General features: G+C 55.3%; 1 protein-coding gene across 1 annotated transcript in view; it reads left to right on the top strand.

Moving 5' to 3' along the window:
* LOC144752371 (butyrophilin subfamily 3 member A3-like) overlaps window positions 1-12,229 on the top strand; it is a 400,845-nt gene that overhangs the window by 138,032 nt on the left and 250,584 nt on the right. The gene's annotated exons all lie outside the window — the stretch shown is intronic.

Here is a 12,229-nt window from a genome sequence, read left to right as displayed (position 1 = left end):
AGTCCTCCAGCAGTCCTTGGTCCAGCCCTGTGGTCTTGGTCCCAAAGGCTGCTGCACCGGGAGCCACACCTGAACTCCGATTCTGTGTGGACTACAGAGGACTCAATTCAGTCACCAAGACTGACGCGCACCCTATCCCCAGAGCTGATGAGCTTATTGATCGGCTAGGGGCTGCCCAGTTACTCAGAACGTTTGATTTAAAGTCTGGGTACTGGCAGATTGCCTTGACCGATGGGGCAAAGGAGAGGTCAGCATTCTCTACACCAGATGGGCATTTCCAGTTCCGAGTTATGCCATTTGGAATGAAGAATGCCCCTGCCACCTTTCAGAGGTTGGTCAACCAGGTGTTGGTTGGGCTGGATGAGTTCAGTGCCGCCTACCTGGATGACATCGCAGTGTTCAGTGGTACCTGGCCAGAACACCTGCGACACCTCTGGGAAGTGTTGATGGCCCTGCGCAAGGCAGGCCTCACAATCAAGGCGAGCAAGTGCCAGATTGGGCAGGGTTCCGTGGTGTACTTGGGACACCAAGTGGGGAGTGGCAAGGTGGCACCCTTGCAACCCAAAATTGAGACCATCCTGGCTTGGGAACCCCCCAAGACCCAGACTGCAGTGAGAGCCTTCCTGGGGCTCACTGGGTATTACAGGAGGTTTGTCAAGGGCTATGGCACTATTGTGACCCCCTTGACAGAGCTGACTTCTAAGAAGCAGCCCAGGAATGTGATTTGGACTGACACCTGTCAGAAGGCTTTTGACACCCTGAAGACTGCCATGTGCACGGCGCCCGTGCTCCTGGCTCCTGATTTCTCCAAGGAATTCATAGTGCAAACAGACGCTTCAGAGCATGGTGTAGGGGCTGTTCTCTCACAGATGACTGAGGAGGGCTGGGACCAACCTGTAGCCTTCATCAGTAGGAGGTTACTTCCACGGGAAAGTAGGTGGAGTGCAATAGAGCGAGAAGCATTTGCTGTGGTCTGGGCGCTGAAGAAGCTAAGACCCTACTTGTTTGGGTCTCACTTCCGGGTTAAGACAGACCACAGGCCCCTCAGATGGTTGATGCAAATGAGGGGTGAGAACCCAAAACTGTTGAGGTGGTCCATCTCCCTACAGGGTATGGACTTCACGGTGGAACACCGCCCTGGCACAGATCACGCCAATGCTGATGGTCTGTCCAGATTTTTCCGCCTTAGTGATGTGGAACTCCCTGGGGAAGGGTAGTTCCCCCCACATTTCAGCTGGAGGGGACACGTGTTAGACCTGGCACCTTGGCGTGAGTTTCCCTTCCACTTTTTGCTGTTGTGCCTCAGATGATTTGCTGGTGTCCGCTACTCAGGGCACTGCGCCACGGCCAACCCGTGCTGCAGTGCAAGTGCTCCCTACTGTAAAATGTACATGTGATTGATGTCCATGATTGGTTCATTGGATTTACTGTTAGTCCCCAGTAAAGTGCACCAGGAGTGCCAGGGCTTGTGAATGCCAATACTGCTAGTGGGCCTGCAGCGCCGGTTACGCCACCCACAGAAGCAGCCTTAAAAATGTGTCTAGGGTCTGCCATTGCAGAACCTGCATGCAGTCTGGTACTGTCATGCTGGCTGGGCAAGTGCACACACTTGCCAGCCCCTAAACCTTCCCTTAACTTCATATTAGTCACCCCTATGGTAGGCCTGAGGGCAGGGTGCATTGCAAGTGTAAGGTAGGACATGCTCTGATGTGTGTGGCATGTCCTAATAGTGAATTACTGCCAAATTCGTTTTTCACTATTGTAAGGCTACCAGTTCCCTTTAGGCCAGATGGGCTGCTGGAATTATTACACTCTATAATCCCAGCAGGCTCAGGGAACATGGTAGAAATTAATGTTTAGTATGCCTGAACTCAGAATAATAAAATATTTCTTTTAGTAAAGTTTATTTTAATATCCTGTGTTTGCAAATGCTACTTTTAGAAAGCTAGCATTTGCTTGCCTAACCATTTCAGCCCGCCTCTGCTTTTGTGTGTATCTGACTGTCTGAGTTGTGTGAGTGACAGGGCTGGGAGTTGACAGGTGGTGAATAGTAGGATGACACCTTAGTGGGAGGTGGGAGTTTCCCTGAATGATGCATCAGGCTGTGCTCTGCCACCACAATGCTGGCTCCACCCCCCTGGGGAGCGACTGATGACTCAGCCTGCACCTGGCCCAGGAAGGACCGAAGCTTGTCAACAAAGTGCTCCTGGCTGCCCCTGTCCTCACAATGCTGGCTCCGCCCCCCTGGGGAGCGGCTGATGTGCCTGCCCTCACACTGAATGCAGAAGCAGAAGTACCCACCACAAGTGCTCAGAGGCTGAGAGCAGTTATGCAAAGGCCCCCCTGGCCTGTAAGAACAAAAGAAACTGGGTATAAAAGTAGGAGCCCTGCTCCTTGTAAATTAGATCCTGTTTGCGCTACAGAAGAAACTCTGCCCGAAGAGAAGGACCTGGAAGGACTACAAGGAGGAGTGCTGTCTCTGGCCTGTGTCTGGTGCCTTGCTGCAGAAGGAGAGGAAAAGAAGAGACTACAAGAGACTTTTGCTTTTATTGAACTTTGTGCCAAACTCTGCTAAAGATCTCCAAGGGCTTGCTGTGGAACTTGCCCCCTGACCAGCGCCCCAGGACCAGTGGGCGCTACCCCCTGACAGAGGAACCGCTGTGAGACGCTGCTTTCCCTCTGCCCGCCTCTCCAGGAAAAGCGGAGCGCGCTGTGACCATCGCGCTCTTCAGCAACGCTCTGGGAGCTGCCCTCCCTCTGCACCGTGACTGGCCCCGAGCGGCAGCTCGCAACGTGAAGAAAGGTGGTGCCCGGTGCCTGCTTGCACCCCTTCGTGTCTTGTGCCCATGAAACACGCCTGTCGCTGTCTGAGACACAGCTGCTGCGTGTAGTGCAAGAACGTCGCCTGGATCGAAAGAGGCCTGCGCCGAGGACCGCTGCCCTCTACGTGTGCCCCCTTTGTAGGAAAAGTTCGAGGCGCTCTACCAGCGTGACCCGGCCCGCACCGCAACGCCAACCTCCGAGCCAGAGTCGAGCCGCCGCTCGCTCCAACCCTGGGAGGAAGACACCGCGACGCGGACCACCGAGCCGACCTGCGCCCGGACTACCTCAGCAAGAAAAGGTACTGTTGAATTGCCCCGCGGTGCGAGCATTTGCCTTGCCTCGCTCGCACCGCCCTCTGCCTCGCCCAGCCCTCGGAGCCGCGTGTGGAGCGCTCACAGGGCCCCCGCTCTCTCCCCCGCCGGCCGCGCACAGCCGTGCAGCCCGCGCTGAGAGGCGAAACTGATCTGACCTGCCGCCGCTCCCGCCAGAAGCGTGAGCCCGGGCCGGTCGGGCCCAGTTTGATTCCCGAAGGCGCACTGAGGCTTCAGCAGGCACCCCGCCTTCTTGAGGACATTAAATAAGACAGCCCCAGATCATACCGTATTGGGGAATAAGAGAACTAAGCTGAAATTGAACACTGTGACTTTGCTAAGAGTAACTGGAACCTGACCTTTTGAAAGTAATTGAACTGTATTTACAAGCTTACTGCTAAAGAAATATAAAGAGAATATATTTTTACTAGAATACAGTTTGGTGTCATTGTGTGGTGGGTTGGTGGAGATGGTGTGATACTGCAAATGTTTAACCATATGTGCCCCAGAGATTAGCCTAGACTGCTTGCGCCACACTACCTAGAGGGTAAGCAGGGGTTGTTCTTGAAGGTAATCCTTTGCCCTGACTTGGGAGTGAGAGTCCCTGCTTGTCGCCAGTGCTGCACTGCGCCAACCAGAGACTCCCCTTTCCAACAGCTCGGATGTCGTCGTGGCTGCGATGTGGGCAGTCTCGGTGCTGTGGTTGGCTCTGAAACCGGACTCCGAGGGGTCGAGGGATCCATTCGTCTCGAGGAAGGCGGTAAGTTGTCTGTTGGCGATCTTCTCGATGACTTTGGCAGGAAAAGGGAGGAGCGAGATGGGGCGGAAGTTTTTGAGGTCGGTGGGGTCCGCTGTTGGTTTCTTCAGTAGGGCGCTGAGCTCGGTGTGCTTCCAGCTCTCCGGGAAGGTGGCGTTGTCGAAGGAGTTGTTGATGACGTCTCGGAGTTGGGGTGCGATGGTGGAGTCGGCCTTGTTGAAGATGTGGTGGGGGCAGGGGACAGTCGGAGATCCGGAGTGGATGGTGTTCATCACACGGGCTGTGTCTTCGGTGGTCACTGTGGTCCAGGTGCGGAGGGTGGCGGTGGGGTGCGTTGGTTCGACGGTTGGGTGCGTGGATGGTGCGCCGAAGCTGTTGTGGATGTCGGCAATCTTGCGGTGGGAGAAGGAGGCGAGGGAGTCGCAGAGATCTTGTGAGGGGGTGATGTCGTTGTTGCCGGTGCTGGGGTTGGAGAACTCCTTGACGATGCTGAAGAGTTCCTTGCTGTTGTGGGCGTTGTTGTCCAGTCGATCCTTCAGTGATTTCTTCTTGGTGGTGCGGATGAGTTGGTGGTGCTTGTGGGTTGCGTGTTTGAGGGCGGTCATGTTGTCAGTGATCCAGTCGAGGAGCCAGGCTTTCTCGAGGGTGCGGCAGGTATTCTTGGAGTCTTTGAGTTCGTCGCTGAACCAGGGGGCCTTCTTGCTTCTGGGTTTGCTGGGAGGGTTCTTCAGTAGTGCGAGGTCGTCGGCGCAGGCGGTCAGCCACTGTGTGAAGTTGCGGGCTGCTTCGTTGGGGTCCGGTGTGCTGGCCGGAGAGTTCTGGCTGAGGGAGGTAGTGAGCTGGTCGGCGGTGACCTTGCTCCAGCTTCTGTGTGGGACCTGTTGCGGGTGGTTGTGGGTGGTGGTTTTTCTGAAGCTGAAGTGGACGCAGCTGTGGTCGGTCCAGTGGAGTCCGGTGGAGTGGCTGAAGGCGATGTGCTTCAGCCACTCCACCTGTCATCAAGCGTGTGGCCGGCGTAGTGGGTGGGTGTGTTGACCAGTTGCTTGAGTCCGAGGTTGGCGAGGTTGTCCAGCAGGGTGACGGTGTTGCGGTCCTTGTTGTTCTCCAGGTGGAAGTTGAGGTCCCCTAGGAGGATGTAGTCGGCGGAGGGGAGGGCGTGTGGGCTGATGAAGTCCGTGATGTCTTCGCTGAATTGTGCGCGTGGTCCCAGGGGTCTGTAGATGAGGGTGCCTCTGAGGGTCGTCTTTGGGTCGGTGTGAATCTGGAAGTGGAGGTGTTAGGCGGCGGCAAAGGGGTCGTCGGCGTCGGTTGTGATGCGGATGGCGTTCTTGTGGACGATGGCGATGCCTCCTCCGGTCTGGTTGCCGCCGTCCCTCCTGATGACTTTGTATCCATCCGGGATGGCGATGGCAATGTCAGGGGCTGAGGAGGCGTTCATCCATGTTTCAGTGAGGAAGGCGATGTCTGGTGAGGTTGTGTCGAGGAGTTCAACGGCGTGTCTGTGGACGGAGCGGGTGTTGAGCAGGATGCACTTGAGGTCGCTGCTGGATTTTGACTTGGCGGGCGCGGTGCCTGTTCGGAGACAGGTGAACTTGCAGGTTGTGCAGGTGAAGGGTCCGTGGAAGCGTTTCGGGGCGGCCCGGCAGCAGGTGGGCTTTCGGACGGTATTGAGTGCGTTGAGGGTCGCGGCGTCGTAGGTTTGTCGGGTCGTCTTGCGTCAGTGGGGGCCAGGGGCCCTGGCGCTGGGCGCGGTCCAGGCGCGGACGGGCGCAGACGGGCTTGCCTTTGGCGCGCCTTCGGCACACAATCAGCGCACCCGCTGCACGTGACAGCTGCGCGTGACAGCTGCGCGTGACAGCTGCGCGTGACCGCTGCGCGTACGCGCGGTCGCCATTTATGGATAAGTGGGAGGGAGGAGCAGCTGGGAGGCGGGAGCGGGGAGGGCACAAAACAAAAAGGGGGCGTGGCCGCGTGGACGGTAGCGGGAAGCGGGGAGCGGGGCGGGCAGGGCACAGGGGGACTGTGGTAACAAAACAAAACAAAAGGCTACTTCTACAACGTGCACAGGGGACAACAGCAGTCACAACAAGAAAAGGCAATGAAAAGAAATAAGAAAAATAATTAAGCACACGCAAACACGGCGGAGGGGCAGGGATCAGCGAGGCAGTCAGCTAGGGCGGAGAGGCAGGCACAACGAGGCTGCGAGCAGCAGCGAGGCGAGGGGCACACACACAGCTGGGGGCCGTGCGGCGCGGGGGTGTCCTGAGAACAGGTCACACTCACCTGCGCCACACGGTCACCATTTATGGACAAGTGGGAGGGAGGAGCAGCTGGGAGGCGGGAGCGGGGAGGGCACAAAACTAAAAGGGGGCATGGCCACGTGGACGGCAGCGGGAAGTGGGGAGCGGGGCGGGCAGGGCACAGGGGGACTGTTGTAACAAAACAAAACAAAAGGCTACTTCTACAACGTGCACAGGGGACAACAGCAGTGACAACAAGAAAAGGCAATGAAAAGAAATAAGAAAAATAATTAAGCACATGCAAACATGGCGGAGGGGCAGGGATCAGCGAGGCAGTCAGCTAGAGCGGAGAGGCAGGCACAACAAGGCTGCGAGCAGCAGCGAGGCGAGGGGCACACACACACAGCTGGTGGCCGTGCAGCGCGGGGGTGTCCTGAGAACAGGTAATGGCCGCCTAGCGCGCGAGCTCCGCCGGCTGCCACACTTTATCCTACCATAATCCTGCTGTTTCATGAACTAACCGCAGATCACTGGACTCCACTGCTGCCCGATGGTCTGAGGCAGACTCTACGAGAATTTGAGCACCCTGGGATGAACGTGGCCGGCGGGGCGATCTCCGACTAGGTGAGCCGACGCGGACTCTACCCGTGGTCCGCTGACTGTGGAGCTCCGACTGGGGTCACTGCGCCAGGCGAGACCGAGGCTGTGTGGGCCTAACCGCGACGGAGCTTGAGTGGACGATTGAGGAGGGGGGCCCGCGCCGGCTGCCGGGCTCAGGGCTGCGCTTTACCGACTTGTGCTTTTAAAGCACACTCAGTGACTGTGGACCTGCGTGCTTGCCTGATTGTGCGGGCCGGCGCCTACGAGAGCCGACATTTTGGAACGGGCTGCGCTGCCACGTGGGGGCGGCCCGTGAAGAAGCTCACCCGAGTGCTGCTTGCCTTCGCTGCTGGCCGGAGGTGTAAGCTGTGCCTGGCGTAAATCGTGGAGGTGCCAAGTGCGGTGCTACAATCCTACTACACGGCGGAGCACGTGTCGACCGGTGCTTGGTGCTGTGCTTGTGAGTACTTTTGGCCAATTGGTGCCCTACTGCTCTGCCCTGCGGCGGACCCTGCCCAGGCGCGATAGACGCTCGCTGAAAGGCGCGAATCATGGGGAAGGGCAACACTAGACAACCGAGGCTGACCTTTGAGCAGAAAAAACAACCTAAGCCCTCAGAGCCGTACTCCATGGCGACAGGGGGGTCACCCCAGAGGTCTATCCCAGAAGAAGACGTCGCTACGCTAATGCTAGAGGTGCGCTCCAGCTTAAAGAGCATTGACGCCAAATTAGACGCCATGACTGCCCAGCTAGACACTGTGCGCTCCCAGGTTGCCACGCACGAGACGCGCCTTGATAGCCTTGAGAATAGGCACACTGAATGCTGCAAGTTCCAACAGGCCACACATCACTGCCATGGAGAAGAAAATTGAAATGCTGTGTGCTAAAGCGGATGATTTAGAGGCGCGCTCCAGGCGCTGCAACGTCCGGATCACAGGAATTCCGGAGACCACGGCGATGGGGAAAATGGAGACCTACATCACGGACCTATTGCATGAACTTTTTGACGCGAGCCTGTTGCCGGTATTCACTGTTGAACGAGCCCACAGGTCACTGGCAGAGAAACCGCCGACTGGAGCACCGCCGCGACCGATCCTAGTGAAACTCCTAAATTACCAAGAGAGAGACTTGATATTACGCCTGGCTCGGGAAAAGGGAAAGATTACGCATAAGGGAAACAACATCTCCTTTTATCCGGACTTTACACCCTTGGTGCAAGCTGCTCGAAAAGAATTCCTGCCCGCAAAAAAACTGTTGATGCAAGCGGACATTCCTTATTCCCTCATGTACCCTGCCAGGCTCCGAGTCCACCATGATGACACTACGCATAATTTCCTCGATGCGAAGTCGGCTTTGAAATTTGCCAAGCACATAAGTGGGCCCAGAACCAAGCAGAAAGCTCAGGCTGAGACGGAAGTGGACGGCCAGTTAAGTGACAATGATTGACATGCTGTCACCTATCGGGTCGATACTCCTAATCCCACTGTCAGACCCACAGTACTCCGCGGAGAGTTCTAAGACTGGTTCACACTGTGGGTTGAGTACAATGGTCATCCCGGGGGTCATATGTTGCATACTCCTGTTTGTTGTGATTGGCTGTATGACATAATGACTGCTTTGGCTGAGCTAGTTGCGAGACAGCATTCATTTGTGCAGCCACCCTGTGCAAACGGGGGTGCACGCTCGAGATGCCACGCCCTCGAGGGGTATCTCCCGCTTTAAATTGTTGCACTGTTCAGACGCCTTTGGCGTGTTCGGGGGGGTATTGACACAACCTAATTGGGGGGTTGGTGTGGGAGGTGGGTGGTGTTGGGAATGGGGTTGTTTGGCTTATCGTCAGTGTCTTATGCATACACCTACGTCACTGGACGTGCAGGGTCGTAAAGGAGGTCACATATTTTACATTTATGTCTTTCTAATCGGAGTACGATGGGAGTGACTAAGATTCTTACCTGGAATATAAGGGGCTTGGGAGACGGCAGGAAAGCCAGGCTGATGCACGGTTATCTCCTCAGACACAACATAGACATATGCTTCTTGCAAGAAACGCATATCAATTCCACCTGCTCACCTAAACTTAAGCATTCTAGATGTGGAGTCGCATACTCAGCAATTTTTTCTAACTATGCTAGAGGTGTAACTATACTTATAAGGCGAGGCCTAGACTGGAGGGAATATACTGTGGCAAGTGATAAAGAGGGGAGGTATGTGATTGTGCATGGCACCCTTCTGGGCAGAAGTGTTGTTTTAGCTGCTGTGTATGGTCCTAATGTTGACGACCCCGAGTTCTTCAGGGAAGTATGGGCGCAGATTGCAATCCTAGACTGCCACACAATTATTTGGGGCGGGGACTTCAATGTGGTTTTGGACGATTCCATGGACAGACAGGGCCTCTCCCGGACACTACACCCACACGCCTGTGCGGCATTGCAGGACATCATAGACGAAGGCTCACTGCTTGACATATGGCGATCCCGCAATGCACAAGCGAGAGTAGGCACATGCATTACTGCGCATCATGCGGCCTGGTCAAGGTTAGATTTTTGGCTGGTGTCCAGGGACGTGGCTACATGGACAGCGAATGTGGGCATCATGGCTCGGTCCCTTTCGGATCACGCCCCTTGTCTCTTGGAGCTTGTCGTGCCGGGGGCCCCCGCTAGGGCCTTCTCGTGGCGCCTCCCGCCGCATGCTCTCCAAGATGCAGCCTTCACTGAGGAAATTAGTCATGACATTGTAGACTACTTTACCAATAACGAGGGTTCTGTGAACACAGAGTCGGTCCTATGGGACGCCTTCAAAGTGGTCATTAAGGGGCAATGCATTGCGAGACAAGCTGGCGTGTTGTAGGCTCTTCGAAATACCACAGCTGGAATAGAGAGTGAGTTGAAGAAGCTTGACCAATTGTTTTGTGCTGACCCCACCCCGGACCTGGCTTCCCGTGTGAAAGCTAAGTTAATTGAATTTGCGGAGGAAGCTCAACGTGAGGTTTAATTCCTGGGTAAGCAAGCTGAGGCCCGACGTTATGGGGAGGGAGACAGGCTCAGTAGAACCCTGGCTAGAATGCTTAGCACCATAGCTCCACCCGCCCATGTACACTCCATAATGGATTCGGAGGGGGCTGAGAAAATAGGCCACGGGGAGATACTACAAGCATTCACTGACTACTGCTCACATCTGTACACTTCTACACAGACAGCATCGAAGGACGACCTGATGGCGTAGTTGGAGTCCATAGCAATAGTCTGGTTCAATAATGCCCATAGGAAGTATATGGAACTGCCAGTTACAGTGCAAGACATCGCCAAAACGATTAAAGCCCTGCCTTTAAACAAGGCTCCAGGTCCTGATGAACTCACGGCAGCCTTTTATAACGCTTATGCGGATGAGCTAGCCTCCAGGATGCACGCGGTCTTTGCGGAGGCCCTCGAGATAGGTGTACTACCTGAGTCGATGAGGGAAGCACTTATCATAACTTTGCTAAAGCCGGATAAAGACAGCTGCCATCTAGATTCATACAGACCCTTATCGCTCATAAACGTGGACGTAAAAATATATGCGAAAATAATAGCAGACCGTCTCCAGCCTCTACTTCCCATGGTTGCTCTCCCGGACCAGTCGGGGTTCATACCGGGCCGCGCAACCTCGCATAACTTGAGAACTGTCTTCTCAGTGCTACATCATCTGCATCCTAATGTCCAAGCTGCGGTGGTGTTTTTGGACGCCACAAAGGCGTTTGACTCGCTGGAGTGGCCCTTCCTCTTCGCTATACTGGAGCGCATGGGATTCAGCCCATTGTTTATAAATCAAATCAAGTTGCTTTACACAGCCCCTAGAGCGAGAGTGCGCGTCAATGGCATGTTATCCGACCCGTTTAAGATCTCGAGGGGCACAAGACAGGGTTGCCCACTGTCCCCACTATTGTTCGCGATAGACATGGAACCACTAGCTGCCAGAATTAGACAGCACCATACCGCCAGTGGTATTGGATTTAGCTCCCGCAGCCTGCTCATTTCCCTATATGCTGATGACGTCACTCTGTACGTGGGCAATCCGACTGAGAACCTTAACCCACTCCTGCGAGAATTTGTTAGATTCGGGGGCCTCTCAGGCATCTCTATAAAATGGTCAAAATCGGTCATCTTCCCGCTGACTGATAACACCTTAGAGGTGCACTCGGACTACCCCCTGCGCTGGGAGGCGGATGAGGTGAAATACCTGGGGGTCTGGAGCAGCCGCAAACTCCAGGACATCTGGACCCTGAACTTTGGCAGAGCAATATCCTGGCTTGAAAGTAAAGTGGCCATATGGTCCAAGCTCCCGCTCTCGTTGGCAGGCAGGATTGCACTCACAAAAATGATTGTACTCCCCAAATTTCTATATTTATTTGCAAACATACCCGTCCCGCTGACCTAGCACTTCTTCACCTGCCTCGCTCACACCTGCTGGCGCTGGTGTGGGCGGGGAGTCAAGCTAGAGTCTCGTGGACACTGCTAATGCTACCGTTGCGACAGGGAGGCTTGGGTGCACCCGATATGCGATTGTACGCACTCTGCGCGCAAGCCCAATACCTCCATTTCTGGGCCTACCCTACACCCTACCAGCCGCACGTGGCCGTGGAACTGGACATGGTGGCGCCGTTGCCCCTAAGTGTGGCGTTGTATTTTAAAACCCCCAGGCCCACACGGGACGTTGACTCGGCCAACATGCTCCGTTGGTCGTGGAGAGAGTTGCAGAAGAGGGCGGGTCTGCCCCTGCTGTATGCGCCTGCCATCCCCATCAGACAGAATCCCATGCTCCCGTGCCTGGCAGAGGGGGGGGGACATCACAGTGGCGGGATCCCCTTTACGCACTTTCGCAGACCTCTACCCAGATGGGACATTTCTAACACTACAAGCTCAGGAGGGTGACCAGCCATTGTCATTCAGAGACAGATTCGCCCACCCCAAACTGAAAGCCGCATGCAGGGCACTTAGCGACAATTTCCCTGGTGAGCCCCCACACCTCAACGCATTACAAAACATTTTAGGCAGGGCATCCCGCAAGAAACTTATAACGCGCTTATACAATTCCATGCAGGAGCAGTCCCCTATAATTGTGCCCAAGTCGCTACAGTGGTGGAATGACGACCTAGAGACCCCCCTGACTGAGGAACAGTGGACGTTCTGCTGTGGGCAGCTGACGGAACTTTCCCCAGACTACAAGCTGCGCCTCAAACACTTTAAGTACCTCCATAGATTTTATCGTACCCCGGTGGCGCTGCACAGAATGGGTATTAAGGAGGATGACAGGTGCTGGAAATGCGGGGAGGAGGGCGCTTCATTTCTGCACATAGGTTGGCACTGGCCGGCGCTGTTTGACTACTGGTCTACAATTTTTGTGGCCATCAATCAGATACTACACAGAGCTGACTCTCCTTCCCCGCTGCTGGGACTCTTGGGGTGGGTGGCTGAAACCGTGCCAACGCACAGGAAACTACATGCCCTACTGTTACTATATGC

The sequence above is a fragment of the Lissotriton helveticus genome, chromosome 5_1, assembly GCF_964261635.1.
Source record: "Lissotriton helveticus chromosome 5_1, aLisHel1.1, whole genome shotgun sequence".
In the NCBI taxonomy this organism is placed as follows: domain Eukaryota; kingdom Metazoa; phylum Chordata; class Amphibia; order Caudata; family Salamandridae; genus Lissotriton; species Lissotriton helveticus.
Note: the sequence above shows the minus strand (reverse complement) of the source record. Positions and strands in the feature narration are given on the sequence as shown.